The 18,001-nt window shown below is 42.3% G+C and overlaps 1 protein-coding gene across 1 annotated transcript in view; it reads right to left on the bottom strand.

Annotated features, from left to right (window-relative positions):
• Positions 1-17,597, bottom strand: part of B3GNT2 (UDP-GlcNAc:betaGal beta-1,3-N-acetylglucosaminyltransferase 2) — a 49,648-nt gene extending 32,051 nt beyond the window's left edge. The window contains exon 1 of the mRNA XM_088477492.1: positions 17,220-17,597. The gene's annotated coding sequence lies outside the window, so the exon portion shown is untranslated. The remainder of the gene's footprint in view (positions 1-17,219) is intronic.
• Between the last annotated feature and the right edge of the window lie 404 nt (positions 17,598-18,001).

The following is an 18,001-nucleotide window of genomic DNA, read 5'->3' as shown; positions in this document are numbered from 1 at the left end:
GATGTGCAACAGAGTAAACATCGATACCGTCAATGCACATCAGACTAAAGGGACATTTTTTTTCCTGTAGATCTGTCCCTTTCACACACACACACACACACACACACACACGTTTTGTGCTGTGAGTCATGTTTTCGCCGTGTGTTGGAATTTCTTTTACATCTTTAACACTGAAACCATGAATGGCAGCCGTCCTTGTCAGTGGTTATTCACGGCTGTAACACGGTGACCGTGCCGTGTTCGTGTCGTCTGAAAGCATCCATGTATTTGCATGCTTGAATAAAAATACTGTACAGACGTTTTTTTTGCCATCCGGATAAAACAGTTTAGTTTCAAATAGCCCTAAGTCCAGTCTGACCAGCTGCAAACACTGCAGCTCTCCTGACACGCAGAGAGCGGTCATGCTGCACAGGAGATCATAATGACTAAATTATACACACCTGCGTTTTTCTAACCACCCTCTGTTACCACCACCAAAGCCGACTAGCTGCCACTCACTTTGCAAGGGAGTCCCCTGTGCGTGCGTGCGTGCGTGCATGCATGACCGCAATGCACTTGCAGCATATTCACAGCGTGGCGTTCCAGCATGCGTATTAGCAAACAATTGCAAGATCTGCGTAAAAAAAATCGCCATTGTGCATCTATGAATCAGGCCCATAAATCATAAATAATTTTGGCTGGAAAAATGTAGGATTGTCATGGGAAAACCGGGACACAAGAGACCTCAGAGCACTGTATATTTTTAGAGATATCCCTGAGACACCATCAACTTCCATGGAAGCCTTGCTCCCCCACGGTGGCATCCGCAAGGATGCTTCCATTGAGCCCTCCCACTCCCACCCTGTAGCTATGGGTACATACAGTATTGGTGTGTCTTTACCTTGCTGCATGTACAGATCTACCTTTTAATTAATTACTTTAGACCTGGATCGGAACTCTAAAGGATACTGGAAAATGGCCGCTGCACATATGGAGTCCAGTAGTAGTTGAAGAAGTGTTTTTCCTCTGGTGCTTGATAGGGTGTCACATGACCGTACTGAACCAATGGAACTGGGACCGAGAACATGGATACAAGCTCATTCTAAACTGCTACCAGCCAGGTTGGATGAAAATTGTGGGTTTTATTAATTATCACAGTTTAAGAAGTGTGCTTTTTCAGGAGTGTACTAGAAACAGTGGCAAGAATGTTGTTGCTATGGGTTACAGCACATCACAGTGTTATGAAACGGTCACCAGTAGTATGCATTAAAACACAGGCAAAGTGCTTCTTATCATCTGAAAAATACAATACAATACATGTTGAACACACACTGGGGGAGATTTAATTGATATAGGGCTTGATTCAGTAAGGATCGCAACTGCGAATGCAATAGCGATTACGCACAGTGTCTCACTGCGATAGTATGTTAATCCATTGCAACCGCTATGCTGTCGCAGCACAACATAAGGACGCCCACCTTACCGTACGCACATTCGTAATGTTTAGCAAGACTGCAAAACCATCGGTACAATCCAGTACCATCGCAGTCTCACGCGCACTTGCACGAAGTCTGACCTTACTGAGGCTGCATACGCCCTGCCACGCCTGCATCACCACCCACAAGCGGCACTTCCTGTCAATCACTCTGCGATGGGTCTGCATAGTCTCTCCGATCTCAGTGGCATATGCATGCGCAGAACGCAACAATCGGCCATTTGTGTGCGCAATCGCAGTTGCGATCGGTAGTGAACCAGGCCCATAGACTGTAACCTTGGGAGCAGAGCCCTCTCACCCCTTAGTCTATTATTACCCATCTTGCTCGATTAATGTTCTATTACCGTTTTGTTCCCAATAGTATGGTGCAAAGGAGTATGCTGCTGCTATATAAGTAAATGTTAATAATAATTAAGCAAAAGGGGGGAGATTAATCAAATCTTCTAAAGAAAGCAAGTAGTGCTTCCCATAGCAAACAAGCAGATTTTAGCCATCATATAGAACAGTGCCGCATTAAAGTTTGCAACACAACCTTGCCCTTGCCACTCACAAGCTATTACATTTGGCCCACAGTGACTGAACACAGTGATTTCTGTAAAAAGCTCTGTATAATGCCTGTACCAAATGATCTCACTACTTGCACAGAGGGCGTAACACGCTGAGTAAATGAGGGGAAAAAATTGAAGAATACAGTCTGCATGTTCTATGATCATTTTATTTTAGTAATTACAGTGCATTTCTGCTTTACGTCGCCTCACCATGAAACAAGCAATATACAGAATGTGCAAATGTACAGGACCATACTCATTTTTGGGGGGTTTGACAGTTATACATCTCCATGTAAATGTAGTATAAGTGAAGACTTCTTTTAATTTATAAGACTTTTCATTTTAATTCAGAACACCCCGTAAAGCACCAATTATGAGGGTTCAAAATCAACTATATGGGATAAACAAATTGTGGGGAAAAAAATAAATTGCTCCCCTATAACTTTTCACTGCGCCGTTTGGTACCCAGCAATATTCTCATGTATGGATTGAAGAATGATCTCCCTCGTTTATGGTCTGCCATATTAAGATTCCATACAAATTGTGTTCCCAACTCTAAGCCCAAGACCAGAATGAAAGGATCACTGGCTAATTTGGCCCCAGACGAGGGTGACTAATCCGGATATTTCATGTTGTGCGTAGTCACTGGCCGACTATATTTTTAGGCTGTTCCCGTTATCTTCTGAATAGATACTGATCCCTGAAGCAAACTATTTGCCCAAATCATTGCAAGTTTGTGCAGTTAGCGTGATATTGAACACTGAAATCTAGTCTATCCCTGAAATGTTGCATCACTGACAGAATAAACATCTACTACAGTAGATGCAGTAATGAGAAATGCAATGTTCCGTCGTTTTTGTTGAAAAAAATCTTCTCTGTTTAACACATTGGGCACGATTCAATTAAATGCGAAGTGAACAGCGCCGGGAATGAGCTCCCGAAGCTATTCAATGCGAAAAGTTAGGTCAGGAAAGGCTCGTTCTCGTGCCTTAAACAGGGTGTTTAGGCGCGAGAACGGACATTCTCCGGCTAAAAACTTCCCGGCGCGATGCTGTTTTCCCGGCGCTAAGGGCATAAAACAGCATTGCGTCTGGACTTTTGTTGGATTTCTGCTTGCATCCCCCCAGCGCAAATGAATTGAACAGACTCGGGAGCAGATTCCCGTCGCTATTCACTTCTCGTTGAATAGAATCGTGCCCATAGAGACAGAAATTGGAAAAGTCTGAGGTTATCACAATGATATCACCAGAGGAATTCTGAAACTAACCTGCATTTGTACAAGGAAAACAAGACCTGTAAGCAAACAGACCTGGTCATAAAAAATAATAATAAAATGATATTAAAAAAAAGAGCAGATAAGGCCTGAAATATGGCAGCCGTGTTATTATAGGTAAAACAACTTGCCAAGGCGAGATGATATGTAATTGGTAGAGCATTAAGGGGGAGATGTATCAACTCTTGGAGAGAGATAAAGTGAAGAAGTTTCCCATATCCGTTTCCAATTGTCATTTTACAGGCTGTGCTAGAAAAATGACAGTAACTTTTCACTTTATCTCTCTCCAAGATTTGATAACACTCCCACTCCCATTATGGTTCTGTTACCTCCAATTGTGTGTTGTACCTACCATACAGGCACCAGATTTTCATTTAGCAAACTCAATTCTGCATGTCACTGAGCAAAAACGATTTAGCCTCCAATAATTCACTACCTAAAACCTTTGCATATGTAAATTGATGTACATTGCTGGTGCTTTGAACTCGCAATCAGACCAGTGTAAATGGATGCAAATCTCTTGTGGGATACTGCTGCTTGCTTTCACGATTACTCTGTGGGTGTGACATTTATGTATATTTTATAAAAGGAGCTTCAATTGCAAGGAAACCCAGGGGAAATACTAGACAAAGTGACAACGGACCAGCCAAATACGGATATGGTGCATCATTTGCAAAAAGTAATAGCAGAAGGAAATCGTGTTAGGTCACTTTCAAAGAAATCTGAGAAACAGATGTTTTTCATGATTCAGTCTTCAGCAAATAAGGTTTACTTTTCAAGAATATAATGCACCAAATGGGATAAGACCTGTATAATGGACAAACTGACTACTGAAGGACTGCTTCCTATTTCTGAAACATTCTATGCCATGGAAATCACCTCTGCAAAACACCTATCCCTCTTCTCCAAATACTTGCCTACTTTTCAGGGAGATTGTGAGAACACCACCTATGAGCGCGATGGTAAAGTGGGCGTGTACAGCTCCATCTGAGAGGCGTGTCATAAAATTGACTTACATCCAAATGTAAATGAGCCCCAAAGCAGTTAATAAGATCTACAGGTTGAGTTTCCCATATACAAAATGCTTGGGACCAGGGGTATTTTGGATAAAGGAATATTCCGTATTTTGGAATAATTGCATACCATAATGAAATATCTTGGGACTAGGACCCAAATATACACACAGAATGCATTTATGTGTTATATACACCTTATACACACAGCCTGCATGTAATTTTATACAATATATTCAATAATTTTGTGGTTCAAACAAAGTTTGTGTGCATAAATGAAATTCATTTATGTTTCATATACACCTTATACACACAGCCTGAAGGTAATTTTATACAATATTTTTAATAATTTGTACCTTAGACAAAGTTTGTGTACATTGAACCATCAAAAATCAAACATTTCATTATCTCAGTCATGCCAAAAAAATTCCGTATTTCAGAATATTTGGATATGGGAGACTCAACCTGTACTTGTTGATGAAAACACACTGAGACTTTTCAGAAAATGCCTGTAACCATAGGGATCATTGTGCATAATAACCAATGCAGGGAAATTATAGTAATGATCCCATTGAATGTTTATATCTATGGAGTTTTTTTTATATATAACAGCTACATAATGGGGGTAAGGTCCAATCAGGGAGATTTCTAGACTCTTCAGGGAGTCAGGGAGACTCCCTGAAATAGTAGCTATCAGGGAGAGTTGACAAGTATGCTTCCCCGTCATACCTATCTCATTCATCTTGATAATACCAGTCATTTTCACATTTTCTATCCACCGCGCGCTTTGCCATTCGCCTGTCACCTCTCGTATCATGTGCCCCACACCTCCAAGGTTTTACATTTCTTTGGGTTAGGGCCACCATTACCTTTAGTAAACCACTCTTAAACATAAGCTCTAAAGTGGAGAATACCGACCAGTTCTCAGAGAATGGGACTATCCTGGTCACAAACAATCTGCTCATCTATCTACTCACGTGAGTTGCTAAACTGGCCTGTCTGTAGCCAGCAAATAGCCCGATTGTGTGGTCATCTTTCAAACAAACAATTAGAGGTCAACTTCCAATCGCATTTCTGAACATGCCAGAAATCCTACAGTTTTGTATAAGATTATACAATGATGCATGATCAGCAACATCACATACACATGGCCAGATTTACAGTGGGTTTATTTTAATAACTTTTATTTAAATGTTATATATATATATATATATATATATATATATATATATATATAGATATATATAGATATATATACATACACACACACACACGTATGTGTGTACATATTTTACACATGCACACACATCAACTTACACAACTTTTGTGGTGCATATACACGGTCAGATTTTTCATCAGATCTGAACGATAACGATTTAAAAAATCGTTCATATCTGAAGGAAAATCTGACATGTCTGAACGATGAACGATGCGCGTTCCCGATGGTCAGATAACGATATCTGACATCTGATGTGTTTGCAGTCAGATTTGGACGATTCCATTAATTTTAATGCAGTCAGAAATTGTTCGTAGTTCAAATCGTTGGTCAAATCGTTCAATCGTTCATCTGACAAATCTGACCGTGTGTATGCTCCATTACTCCTCTAGATCTGCCAAAGCAGCAACCTAGACATTGCTAATTGTGCGCCTGCAGAGTCTGACATTTTATCTACCCCCACTCTGAGGGGGTAGGTACCCTCTATTGCATATTGTGAATTAAAACTTTCCCAAAGTTAGTTTGATATATATGCCATGCTCTCTATAAAAAGTGCCTAAAAATTGTAGATGGTCAGGTGGTGGTTGCTCCCCATGGGCATCAATAAGCCTTGGGCAACCATGACCCTGTCGGTAGTTCACCGGTTGTCCTTCCTTGGACCAGTTTTGGTAGGTACTAACCACGGTATACCGGGAATTCCCTCATAACATAGATAGATAGATAACCATTATATTCCAATGTCCTTTACAATTGGGGAAAAACACAGTAATTAAACAAGACTGGCTATTGACAGATAGGTAAGAGCAGGGTCGTGCTGGCCCACAGGCCCAGACCATGACCTCTCTAATGGCTAGCCATGCCTCTGTGGCGTTTGGCACACCCCCTCTGGAGACTGGTCACACCCCCATTAGCATGGGCCCCTACCGCTGCATTCCCTCAGTGGGCCCTTCATGCTCCAGTCCGACACTGAGTGAGAGGGTCCTACTAACAAGCTTAAAAAAATACATTTCAGTCATTCTGAGAAACAGCTGAAGAGGTCATCACATATCAATTCTATTGGTAATAAATTATTTTATTGCATTGATTAAAAGTGGTAAAGATGCAAGAAACCAAACCTTGGGCAATCTGTGCAGCATTTCAACTGTGCAACAGGTACAAAAGCCTGGATGGGCAAGCACACACCACTGGCCCATGAGTAGGCATCCATCCTTTAGGTACAGACCTTATAGACTGTTTATTCTACGTTAAAAAGCTCTCTTGTGGGAAAAAGAATGAATAAAAAGCCAGGATGCTAATTCTAAGCATCCTCTAAAGGTGACATAGGACATCTTTGGTTTTATCACCTAACCCCTGTAATCTTTTTATTAGTTTTCCTTGTATTGTACTGCCAAATCCACCAACCAATACATGATATGTCTGTGACAGCAATGTGCAAGACAGACTGAATCTGACAAGAATGAATCAAATGTACATAAAGGGCCTCGGTGACGTACAGCGTCTGGCCTCGGTGACGTACAGCGTCTGGCCTGCACTCACTAAGTCTTGCCACTGCATCATTTCCACCAGCATGAAAGATTTACAAGCTTCCTATAATAGCAATGAAAATACCTGCAGCTTATCAATAAATAATACTGAACCGAAAACAAATTGTTTAGCAAAGCTGTGTGTGAATCATCTCCTCATTGTAATCTTCCTATACAAGCTGCAACCTGTATAGCATATTAGTCCATTAAAGCCCACATTATAAGTTGGACCATTATTTTGGAAAAGTTAAAAACCTCCAAGTAAAATATGAGAACCGCTAAGGGGTATATTTATCATTGGTGGCATATTGCAGCAATAAGGAAAGGTTTTACTGGGCTAGTTAACAAAAACCTATTGCAGAGACAGCTGATCTGATAGGAGCCTGCACTGAAGAGTCTGGCTGTAAAGCAATATCTAACCTTTGTTAAAAAGCAAGAATGCTTAAAGCAAGTGCAATCTGCCATTTCCACATTGTTTTAGCCTTACTAAATAGACTCCTAAGGGCCTAACTTAGGGTTTTGAACAATTCAAACTACTGCCTAAAAAATGTGCACCATTTTGTGCAGCAGGGAGAAAATGTAAAATGGATTTAGATTTGTGAGGAGGGTGCAAAGCAGCCTAAGGCCAGTTACACACTTGCCGATTTTGGCCGGCCGGACAAGAACCTGGCGTTAGCCAGACGGGTTTTTCCAGGCACTCAGTGCCTTTCACAACTCTACATGATCATGAAATACCTTCGTTACATTCAAAAATATCTTTGAACTTCTACCCTCTGCAGTACAAGGAATCGGAATGTACTACCGATGGCTGTTTAGCCGCCGGATCAAATACCGACAGTGGCAGCCCGGCAGGTCAAAATCCTGACAGCAAAAGGTAAGCACCCTAACCCTCCCCTCTTCCCCCCCCCAACCCTCCCTTAGGGGTACCTAACTCTAACCTCCCCTCCGTTAGTGCCTAAACCTAACCTCCCCTCCCCACACCCAAAACCTAACCCTCCTGGGGGGGGTGCCTAACCATAACCCCCCCTTCCCCTACCCTAAACCACCCGGGGGGTGCCTAACCCCAAGTCCCCCCAGAGGTCCCTAAACCTAACCCCCCCCACACACACACACCTAGACGCTAAAACAACCGGCATACCTTTGCTTGGAATGTCGGGTGTCGGGATTCCGTAGCGGGGCTAATAATAGGCGTCGGAATTTCGACGCCTATCTTTAGTCCCATTTCGGGATGTAAGTGTCAGGATATCGGCGGGCAGGATAGCGCCCGCCGGTATCCCGACTGCATCCCGCAGTACGATATGGGTGACTGTGCTGCAAATGTGAACCAGGGAAAAATCCACCCTCCAAGCTTTAAATTAACCTCAGGAACAAATTTAGCATTGCAACTTACTAGAGATGAGCGACTCGGTTTTGGCTCGGACCTACCCTCCAAGTTCAGGTCAAGGTTGAAAGATGAAAATGGTCACAATGTGCCTGGCACAGGTGCATCTGTATTTATGGTTGTATGTATCTTCTCTTTCCTTTCACTTAGAGAGACAATTCAAGGGTAATAAATGCAGTACACAGGTCTATGTACTAAGCATTGGAGAGAGGGAGATAAAGTGGATGGAGATAAAGTACAAACCAATCAGCTCCTGTCACTTTACAGGCTGTGTGGTAGATGTATGAAGCAGTGAAAAGAGTGGAGAAGTGAGTCAGTGGAGAAGTTGCTCATGACAACCAATCAGCTTTGAAGTTGCATTTATCAAGTACATTCTAGAAAATGATAGGTAGAAACTAATTGGTTGTTTGGTTGGTGCTTTGGGGTCTATTTACTAAGCCTTGTATGGAGAGAAAGTGAACAAAGATAAAGTACCAGCCAATCACCTCCTAACTGCCATGTCACAGGCTGTGTTTGAAAAATGACAGTTATCTCCATCCCAGACTTAGTACATAGACCCCTTTCTCTCCATCCACTCTTTCTCTCTCTCCGAAGCTTAGTACATAGACCACTATGGGACAAAGATAAAGGAACAATCAACCAGCTCCTAACTGTCATCAAAGGAAAACTTCAGCATCCTTGCCCAGGACACATCTATTAACTGCAATTAAGGTACACACATCTTAATATACTGATGTAGAAACTTAATTGTGCAAATGAATCTTTGCTCATACACGGTGTCCATACATGCCGCTCAAAACCTGGCTTCTAAATGTGCTTCTATTGCCAAATTTATACAAACTGACAATCATCAGTAGGATTGAAGGAAGGAAGTCTGGCGGTCTGATCACTCCAGAATAGGGAAATATAGAGTATACGTTCTTTAAGTTACACCATAGCTACAGCCAGGAAAAGAGAATTATAATAGCAATAGTAACATAAGACTGAAGATTCAATTACTATGGAGCTCCCATGGAACATTATACAATTCTGTATTTCAGCTGGGTCAAGCCAGGTCAATCAATATATCATGGAAGGTGTCTCTTCAGTTACAGCAACATCTTATCTGGATTGACAGCGCCAAACAAACTAATGGTAAAGATTAAGGCATCTTTAAGGGCAGACAATAAAGACACAGGGAGTCATGGGGAGACCAGGAGGACAGGTATTAGTTATTTTTGAAAATTAGCACTTGTGACACCCTAACAGTTGGGTTAATCAATGGGCTCGATTCAATTTAGCGTGCTGTTTGGTCCGACAGTTGCCAGTTAAGTCGAAGAATGACGGTTCTGGCGACTTAACCTGGGTGTTTAGTCGCGAGAGCCGGCATTCTCTGACTAAAGTGCCGGTCGCGAGGCTGTTTCACCACGCTAAACCAGAAAACAGACTCGCACTGGCACTTTTGTCAGATTGACCAGGGTTCTTCCCGGGACTTGTAACTCTTGTTAGTGCCCCGGTTTATGTCTGAAAGGCATAACCCGGGTCTTAATGACCCGGGTCATTCCTAAAAAGACTTGATTGGCAGCTGAGTAATGCTTGGAGCAAACATCATCTTCAAAAGTCCACTGTCAGATGGAAGATCGCGGTCACTGGAAGGCCCGGGTCCGGAGTGAAGGGTTATGACCCGGGAATAAGGCGGGACCATCACCCAGGTGTGAAAGGGGGTAAGTACTAAAACTCAAGCTTCAACCCGTGTTCAAGGTCTGACCAGGGTTAAGGCCGGGGCTTTATGCCTGAAAGGGGTATAAGTGTTCGCTAAAGTATGTATTTGTTAAGATAGCAATCCAATACATATATTTTTGTATTACTTTAAATAGCAAGTTAAATACATTTTTAGCATGCATCTAAAGTCATTCTTCTTCAAATCATTCAACAAATCATTATCTCCTTTTTCAATAACGCTTTGGAGGGGTATCCAGACACACACACACACACACTTCAGCAGGTTATCTGATGCAAGACGGGTGGAAACTGGGTATAAAGCCACAGAGCAGATAGAGCTCAGAGTGGTGTGCCAAAGCTTCTTTGCTCACTACATAATGTGCCACATAAATTGGTTGCCATTATAGTCACATGACATGGTGCAGAATAATAATTAATAACAGCCTGAAGAACAAAACAAGGAAAAATGGCAAAGACCAATGCTGGGCATACACTATACAATTATCTGGCAGATATTGACGGATCGCCCAGATAATAGTACTGTGTGCGCAGCTGACATATGCCAAACTATTCTGCAAGTTAAATGTCGGCCGCATCGGTCAGTGTATGCCCAGCCGCGGCAGACAGACTGACATTTCCCCTGTTCCTTCACAGGGAAGGAACGAGGAAATGTCTTATCCCCAGGGGCAGAACGCAGATATCGGGAGCAATACACTGAAATATCTCACAGTGTATGCCCGCGATATCTGCTGGGTGTCAGGCTGCCAGATAAAATGCCTGTCAGACCGACAGACATTTTATCTGGCAGTGTGTATTTACACTGGCAGTGTATGCCCAGCATAAAAATCTTCTTATAGCTTACCACAATGACTTATGTAAAAATAAAGAAATGAGATTGCAGCTTTAGCAATGAGGACATTTTTTACACTGCTGAGGTTCAATTATAATGCAACTACAGACTGCAAAATAATTTTTTCTAAAACATGTTGTCAAAGAGCAATGCTAGCCATACATGGGCTGTTCCTGTTGAGCCTCAACATCAAACAAGATCTATTTCCAATTTGGCGCCACCTGTAGGTGCACTAGCCAAGCACGAAAAATAGGGTGGGAGTGATTAGCGAAGACAATAGCCGACTGCCCACACAGGGATAGACTGTGATGTCTGACTTCCATATGTGCTGATCTTACAGCATGCAAAACTTTACCTCCAAAAAATTAATTTCCAGAATTCAGACTTCTGATGTCTTTATGCATTAGTAAGCACAGAATGCCAGCACTGTTTTCTGTATTTGGTACCAAAGAGAAAACAAAGAAAGGCTTATATGAATTTCATATCAGTAGTGTTTTTATTTTAAAATTATAAAAGGGCACTACTCATGCAATTATTATTTTTATTATGTGTACATTCTGAATACTAAATAAAATAAATACTTGCAGCAACAGGCTGAAAGAGGGTATTATGTAATCTACGGCCAGCAATTTGGGGAAGGGAAGACTTATGGCTTATGCAATATATAGTTTGTTTCAAATCTCTATGCAATCTATGACCAACAACCGATCAATGATTTCTTTGCAAGAGTTACCAATTCCTCTTATTCATATGTATGTTGGGCAATTAAATTGTAAAGCTTTTTTTTTTTTTTTTACATTTTATAACACTACTGACACCAAAAAACATCTTGCCAGACCATTAAGTGAAAGTGCCTATAACATTTATGGCAACCACACACTATGTGGTGCATACAAGTAAGGGATCAGGTCAGAATGTCAACAGGTCATAAATTACTTCAACAACCAATGGGCAAAATTCAATTGTTTGTGCCCCCTTCACGCCTGACGGAGCTATTCAATTGTTGCTCCTGTCGGGCACGACTAGCTACCAGCACCAGCATTTCAGCTCGCAGCCCCCCCCCCCCACCGGGGTTGGTGAGCTGAAATGAGTGAAAAGCGACCCGTTTGGGCACCCAAACTTCACTTTTCGCGATTGCACCCAGCACTTGGGTCGGGTGTAGCTGTTTTACATGTCTATACCCAACATCTATGGGCGCGATCAATTTTATCAATTGAATATCGCCCCGCGATCGCCCGCCAACACAATTGAATTCCATCCAATATGTCAACATTCAAAAATGTCAACATGTTCAGAATGTCGACAAACAAGTTTTTGCTTATTTTTAGGGTTAGATTTAAATAAGCAAAAAAACCTGTATGTCAACATTCTGGTGCTGACATGGTAAACATCAACATTATGTAAATGATGACATGTTGATCATGTCGACATGTTGGTTTTCGACCCAAACTCCATATCGACATTCTCACTGTGACTTTCATACCACACTCCTTTAGCAGACAATAATTTGCCATTATGGCCGTCGAACAGCTCAGTTATACACCCTGGGTCTGATTCTGAGTAACACCTTGTTCTAATGTGGTCTCATCTAGCGATTTCTAACAAACTGCATGTACACATGGACAACATACGCAGCTTTAAGTACTTGAGAACCCATCTCAGTCTTTTCTCTGCAACCACTGAATGGGAGTTACTGGTTAACTGGCTGGCAACTAGGTGTTCACATGTAAGAGAAACCTTCTGTGGGTGTGTCGTGGGCGAATCCAATTCGGGGTCGTGCGTATGCACAGTGTTCGCCAGTCTCAGTCGCATCTCCTGAACCCAATATTGGGTAGGTGTATGAGACTTTAATAGAACTGCGGCCACGCGATATCACAGATGCATATGACACATAATACAGGAGTATAGTTGCATTGGTATTTTGATCAAAGTAGCACATGGAATTGCGTTTGCTTACGTGCGACTCAGACCCGGTTGTTAACCAAATTTTTTTTGTTTGTGTGTAAGGCGCAGCAGACTGAATAATAATAATAATAATATAGTTATGTACTTTCTGATAAAATGACCTCATTTTCTACCTACAAAACAAATTTCTTATCACATTTGAAAAGCTCTTTACATTTTCGATACTGAGCGCACGTGATTCCAGATAAACATTAGGTTAATTATTGACTGAGTAACTTGAGTTAATTGGAAACAGCCTGCAGAACAGTATGCAAGATCCAGCTGTGTGCAATCTTCCAGGTGCAATGATCCAAGAGCCACTTTGAAAAGCAACAACTATGAAAGTACCCAACAGATTACAGGCACGTTCCAAACAAAAACTGAATAAGAAACAGTCTTCTACTTCAGTTAAATACCTTTGTAAACTATCACCTATAATTCTTCTAGAAAGCAGTCAAACCCGGTGTTCATTTCTCTTGTTATGCTTTTCTAGATTAGATTAAGGTTTATCACACAGTAGGACAGGAGTAAAGGCACTATAAAAGTACAGTAAAGTATATACTAGCTGACAGTTTGCCAGATCCTGCGATCGGATACACTGGTCGGAAATGGTGACCAGCAGCCATCGTTGTTCCGCGATCAGTCATTGGATCTGTGAAATTATACATGTTCAATTTCACAGATTTGCAAACCACAATCATATTTTGATCGTGTTTGGCAAATCAGTGAAATCCAACATGTTGGATTTTGCAGATCGTCCAACCCGGCATCGCATGATTGCAGCGTCGTGACAATCCGTCGCTAGTGTATCAGGCTACAGAAAAAAAAAAGTCAGGGCTTGCTATGATATCCCCTACAAGTCAAGTGAAAGAAGACTTAAGTATCATGGTTTAAGATTAATTTATGGTAGATTCAGATAGGCCATGCAAACCTCTAAAATGTTAGTATGTCACATAAAACACTTTCTCAAGGCTTCAGTGAAATCTAAACAAAAATGTACCAAATGTACAGCAGATGTGTTTTAGGACACGCCTCTCAGATGTAGCAGTACAGGTCCACTTTACCGCTGCACTCAAAGGCACGACTCTATACTACGCAAAGTGAATAGCGCCGGGAATCAGCTCCCGGAGTTATTCAATTCATATGCGCTGTTAAGCCCGACTAGGATTTCATCTCGCATCCCTTCGGGGATGCGAGCTGAAATCCGACAAAAGTCCACGCGCGATGCTGTTTTCTGACCTTACCGCCGGGAAAACAGCATCGCGCCGGGAAGTTTAAAGCGCGAGACCGAGCCTTCCCCGACCTAATCGCGATGGATTGAATAGCTCCGGGAGCTCATTCCCGACGCTATTCACTTCGTGTTTAATTGAATCGTGCCCATAGGTGTTGCCTTCACAATCTCCTTTCAAAAGTAGGCAAGTATTTGGAGAAGAGGGATAGGTGTTTTGCAGAGGTGGTTTCCATGGCATAGATCTTTACAGAAATAGGAAGCAGCCTTCGAGTAGTCAGTTTAGCTATTATACAGGTCTTATCCCGATTGGTGCATTATGTTCTTGAGGAGAAAACCTTATTTGCTGAAGACTGAATCATGAAAAACATCCGTATCGGGGATTATTGTTCTTTAAATTGGTTCTCTCTGATTTCTTTGAAAGTGACCTAGCACAATTCCTTCTGCTAGCTGTAAATATATATATATATATATATATATATATATATATAGCAGTGTGTAACTTATTATATCTGCATTACCAGTCATTATGGACATATATACAGACCCTCAGTACAGGGGTGGGCAATATGTGGCCCTCCCCTGCTTTAGTATCACAGTGACCAGTGCACGGCGATCTGGTGCCGTTACATGACACAGATAAAATTGTTTTGTGTAACTAGTAGAAACAAGATGTGCTTGAAAACAATGCTATTGCAACAGGTGAATTTGCAAAACGCCTTGTTTCTAAGGAGGGGCCCCACAACTATTACTCACCTCCCTGGGGTCTCTGAAAAGCTAGCCTGACACATAATTGGAAATGAAGTATAAAGCAAGTAACACCAAAAGGCATAAAAATTACATTAAAAGCCAAACATTGTTCCATGCCATACATGGTGTGTGCGGGTAGTGCCTCACCAAAAAAGGATTAGTGTCTGCATTAATTTAACATTATAAAATAACCTCAGAGAAAATATAAGTGTCAACTCAACACTGGCATAAACACTAATTCAACGTCTGAGACCTAGCTCATTTCCCAGAGAGGTATTCCAAGGAGACATCATTCATTATTATCAAACACTGCTAATGAACCTTATTGCCATAATAAGTAGTTCTTTCTGTAGTATGACTCTAGGGATACATTTACTAAAAGTGAGAGTTTTTATAAGTGGTGTTGCCCATAGCAACCAATCAGATTCTACTTATTAACTAGCACCTTCTAGAAGATAATAGCTAGAATCTGATTGGTTGCTATGGGCAACATCTCCACTTTTAAAAACACTCACTTTAGTAAATATACCCCTAGGCCTTTTTGTGGGGCATTACATAAAAGGTACTGCTTAAACTACATACAATCGGCAACAAAAAAATAGACATGTAATTAGGTGTATGGGAAAAACTGATAAGGACTTAAAGTATAGGTGCTACAGGGTGACTTTACAAGGCACAAATACAAAACTCATGGTCACATATACAAAACGCATAGGTAATAGGCACTCACTACCCATCATCAAGTAGGTTTGTTGATGGTATGCCACAGTCAGGGCCGTAGCTATGGTAGTGTGGCCGGTGCCATCGCACAGGGCACCACAGGTCAGGGGGCGCTGTTTGGGCCTGTCAAATTTCTGTTTATTATCATTCTTGCTTGTAGCTTCCTCTCATTTCATCCCCAGCATCTCCTGGCCTCTCCTATCTCTTTCCTGGCCCTTCCCCATGAAGCCATGGCCCTTTTTTGGGTGCATTAGGTCCCTTTGAAAAATGAGGGGGGCGCCAATGCACTTTCTGGCACAGGGCACCAAAAAGTCTAGTTACGGCTCTGGCCACAGTTAAATCCCCCCATCAGTTATTGAGCAGTCACCTATCTCAGTACAGATAGGTGCCAGTGGCACAGCTTGCTCTACCCACTACTCTGCCAGATAGCCCAGTCTCTCCACTTTCAGACATAAAACGCGCCAGCTGCTTCTACAAAACAGCCAGAAAGAACATGGGAAAACTGCTTAACCTGAATAACGCGCAAAATATAATGTAAGGCCTCAGGATGTAAACAATCTGAGACACACCACCATGTAACTACTGCACTGCATCAAGGGACTGATAGCCACCTATTAGGTAAACACACTTCCCATAGATGAGAGAACTGAAAAGATGAGGTGGGTTTCAAGTTGCAAATTTAACCTGCCATGGATCTATTTTTAGTTTTGCCTCTGTATATAACAGCTCCACGTGGGAAACCAGGATTGCACGGACATGTAAGGCAGTGAGCTGGGCTGTAGGGGTCAGGCAGCCAGGCTTCCTGAATGTGTCACAGAAAGAAATCTAGATTTCTACATATGTGGGTCAAGAAAAATAGGCAGCACACATTTCCCAGCACTGCAGATACATTATGTCATTGGACTCCTCAACCAAAAACACATTATAATCATCTGTGCAGCAAAGTAAAAACAAAGCAATAGACAGTTAACCCCTCTCATCCCATAGCTTGCATGATACCACTTATTTCCCAGGGATGTACTCCTGCAAAGCTCCTGGCAATCAGGGGACCTGATGCCAAATATACTGCAGAGCCCAGAGGTGGCCAAACTGAGAAAAGTGGACACACGATGGAGGGGTTACACTGTATCACATATTACCCAATGGGAGACGTCTAGGCAGAAGGATTTGCACATGATCCTTAACAAAACATCCGGCTTTCTCCAGCTTTTTACAGAAGTCCCTGAAACCCAGTAACCAGTGCATGGCTGCTATGGAAAATATGGCACATTACTCCCTAATCTGCAGACAGTGTGATAGAAAGCAAAGATTCTGGCAAGGGAGAGATAATATTATTAATAATAATTTATTAATAATTAGCAGGTCACCCCTACTCATGCACACAGTATACAAAGAGCAATTGTCTTGATACTTAGCAGTACTACAGTTGCAAATGTAGAGGTAAAAGCATTGCACTTTGCATTAGTACTGTAGTAGTGTCAGTGGCATGACAGAGGGTCAGGGTGCAGAGGGCAAGGACTGGGCACCTTGTTGCAGTGTAGTTGCTGGATAGGGGGATACGCGGCGCTATGTACACAGAGGGAAATGCACATATTTACCTTTCCCACTGGCTCGGGCTGGACGGATCTCCTGGAGTGAATGTGGCCAAGGTGTGATCATCCTCTCCGCTGCCTCATCGCCCCACAGTTGGAGTGCTTTGGCCGTGGGAAGTCCCCTCTCACTACCTCTCTCCCTCCACACCCACCGGCTCTTTAAAAATATCCCCACGGGTGCAGCAATCCAGCGGTAACTACTGCAGCAACAGCGAAAGGTCCGGTGCCTGGGGTCCTGGGCTGCTTAGCACGAGTCCTGCCTGTGAACCCAGCGAGTCCTGCTGCAAGTTCCCAACATATGTCTATAATAAGCAGCTGTCTCACAGGCTCCTTCTGTCTCCCCAGCCACCACCACCACTGCTTGCCTTGTCTGTCACCAGCGGGTGTCGCCTCTCCCTGCTGCTGTCTTCACAGCCTATTGGGAGGAGAGGGGCTGGGTTTCAGCTAAGTGACAGGAAGGAAGCTCGGCCTCCCCCCTAGTCAGTACTACTGACACGCTGCTGCTGCAGGAGTTACACAGTACACAGGGTTTGGGGTGTGCACATTACATGGAGTGGGACAGACAGAGCTTCTTTTCTCTTATTGCTGGGTTTTGTATCTAAAAAATATGCATTGTATTAACTACATATTAATAATAACTAATATGGCCATCCTTAGCTGCGATAGCTTGCATTTCACAATGCAGGACTATATTCCACATAGCTTTGTATTTTGTCCTTATCCAGTCACACTTTTATTTTGTTTGAATAATCAGTTCCTTTGATGAACAGCCCATTTCTCCAAACTGT

The sequence above is a fragment of the Taudactylus pleione genome, unplaced genomic scaffold (assembly GCF_031769625.1).
Source record: "Taudactylus pleione unplaced genomic scaffold, aTauple2 ptg000201l, whole genome shotgun sequence".
NCBI classification, from domain to species: Eukaryota; Metazoa; Chordata; class Amphibia; order Anura; family Myobatrachidae; genus Taudactylus; species Taudactylus pleione.
Note: the sequence above shows the minus strand (reverse complement) of the source record. Positions and strands in the feature narration are given on the sequence as shown.